The sequence below is a fragment of the Penaeus monodon genome, chromosome 12, assembly GCF_015228065.2.
Source record: "Penaeus monodon isolate SGIC_2016 chromosome 12, NSTDA_Pmon_1, whole genome shotgun sequence".
In the NCBI taxonomy this organism is placed as follows: Eukaryota; Metazoa; Arthropoda; class Malacostraca; order Decapoda; family Penaeidae; genus Penaeus; species Penaeus monodon.
The window spans coordinates 18,523,511-18,526,327 of NC_051397.1; positions in this window are offsets into that span (position 1 = coordinate 18,523,511).

Genomic DNA, 2,817 nt, shown 5'->3' on the forward strand with positions numbered 1-2,817 from the left:
CGACCAGCCAAGTTTGGTCACCCTTTAAGGGGGCCTCGAGGGCGAGGCGCGAGTAGGTGGGCCCAGCAATATAAGATTGGATAATTCCATTTCTGTTAAAGGATGTGGATTTTAAATTTTTTTTATTCCAGTGGACCAACCCCCCCCCCCCCCCCCCCCCGGCCCGTTTTCCACGTGGATCCAAATGTCCCAAAAAAAACCCCCCGCACCGCGAGGGCGGAGGTCACATTTTATATTGACCTCGTTTTACCGGGGGTTTTGTGCAAAACTACCCCCGCCTAAAGGTCAGCTCCGCCCTCTCTCCGGGCAGTGACCGTGGGCCTCCCCGGGGGGCCCGATTATAACTAGACATGCTTGTGTTTTTAATTTCTGCGTGGTATCAAATCTCAGAAATAAAGAGTCAAGCCCGTTAAAAAGTATAAAACCCTCTGTTTACCATTGTACTAAGGGGTGATAGCCTTTTACAAATTATATTATATATATGTGTGTTTGTGTGTGTGCGTGTTGGTGTGTGGTGTGTGTATGTATATTGGGGGTGTGTGTTTTGTGGGGTGTGTGGGGCGTGTGGGTGTGGTGTGTTTTGTGTGGGGTGTTGTGTTTTGTTTTGTACAAAATGCCATGATTTTTCCCGGGGGTAGAGCACTGGAATCCCAACCCCTTTTGGTCCCCAGTTCAATTTCCCGGGCGCGGCAGTTTTTAAAAAATGCCTGCGCCCGACAATTTGGGGCCCAGCCGATCTCACCCGGGGGGGGAAAAAGACATATCGCCTTTAGAAACCAAAAGGGAGGGGGTCGTGGGGGGAAACGCCCCCGTGGCATAGGTGGGGTTTGCGCGCTGCCGCGGTTTGATTAGGGAAGGGGATTTAATCAGGCAAGGATGCTACGCCAAAAAATAAAGGGCCTAATCCGCATGGGAATGAAAGGCTGTTTCACAAAACCAATAAACTATATATATATAAGATTATATAATAAATATTTAAAATAGCTTTTAAAATAAATGATGTAATGTATAAAATTTTTACATAATTCATAAATACATACAACATACACAAAACTCACAGTGGTGGGTGTGTGTGGTGTGTGTGCGTGTGTGTGTGGGTGTGCGTGTGTATGTATGTTGTACATAAAATACATACAAATCAAAGACGCAAAACACAAAACACAAAATGTGCGTGTTTTGTGGTGTGTGTGTGTGTGCGTGCCCTGCGTGCGTGCGTGGTGGTGTGGGGTGTGGGGGTGTGGGTGTGTGTGGGTGTTGTGGTTTGGGCATCATTGGGGACCCTGGTTTGAGTAAGGGTTTGTGGGGTTTTGTGTGGTGTGTGTGTGTGCAGTGCGGTGCGGGGCGTGTGGTGTGCTGTGGGGGTGTGCGCGCGCGTGGGGGTGTGGTGAGTGTGGGTGTGGGTGTTTTTGTATATATTAAAAAATAATATATATATTATATATATATATATATATTAATATATAATATTATTATATATATGCATATTTATAAGGCCCTGCATTTAGAATTGTTCAAAATCCTCACAAATATTCGGATGTCACCTGACCTGGCACTATAGAAGTCACAGTTGCCAGAACGAGGTGACAAGTGACAACAAACTACATCAAAGACTTCGGCTCTGGGTTTTTCCTTAGGATTGAATCCCTAAGCCCTTTCATCTTATAGATATGCGTGCGCATTCATGCGCATGAACATCGCCCGCGCGCGCGTGAGCACACGCAAGAGTGTGATAAAGGTGGGCTGGTCTTGCCTAGATACGATAGTGGTGCCCAGCTGCTGACTTGTGATTCAGTCCGTGTATGGCCAAAGGCTCTTTGAAGTTCACCCTATACAAAACTTTCCAGTGCCTTGTGGTATCTATAAGATGAAAAATTGTGAGCCGGATTCCCGAAGACAGTTCTTTGTCGCTTGCGATCTCGTTCTGACAACTGCGACGCCGCTGATTCCAAACCATATCAGCCTTTGCCGTTCCTTTAAATCCATCAGCTGCGTGGAGAGAGGGAGATCTACATTGCAACGCTTTCCCCCTCACATTCTTTCGCCCCGGATTGACTTTACGGGAGGGGTAGTGACAATAATCCCCTAGCGCATCGCTGATGGGGCCTTCGATATTATTATATATATATAATAATTTTATATATTTTAATTTTAATAGAAAAAGAAAAATACATAATATATATAATAAAAAATTATATATAATATATTATAATTAAAATAACACACACACGTTCACACACACACACACATACACCACACAAAACCACATACACACAACACACACACACACACACACACCCCACACACACAACACATACATACACCACACACTCACACACATACACACACACATGCCCCTACTAAAACACACGACACAAACCAAACCAAAAAAAACACACACAAGCGCCCCCACTATGATATTATTAAGTTCACACAATTTGTTGTTTACATCCTCAGATCAGGGTGTTTTGAGCGAATTTTTATGTTAGATCATCTTGGAATGCATAGTATGAATTTTTTTTCACTTTTTGAGAAAAAGAATTATCTTTTATTTTTCTATTTTATATTTTTTATTGCCGAATCACTTAAGGTCATCACCGATCACTACACGTAACAGATTTACCTCTGAGGCTCGTGTTAAAAGCTCGTTCCTATTTTCAGAGTATTAACATAGTTGGCTAATTTGTTGAATTCAAATTTTATTTCTGTGCCTTTCTTGGTATTGATTAAAATTTGGTTTGATAATGCCAATTCTGGCACTTGATTGAGGGCATTTTGTAACAAGATTTACCTTGCCCTGGTTTGTGATTGTCGTGACTC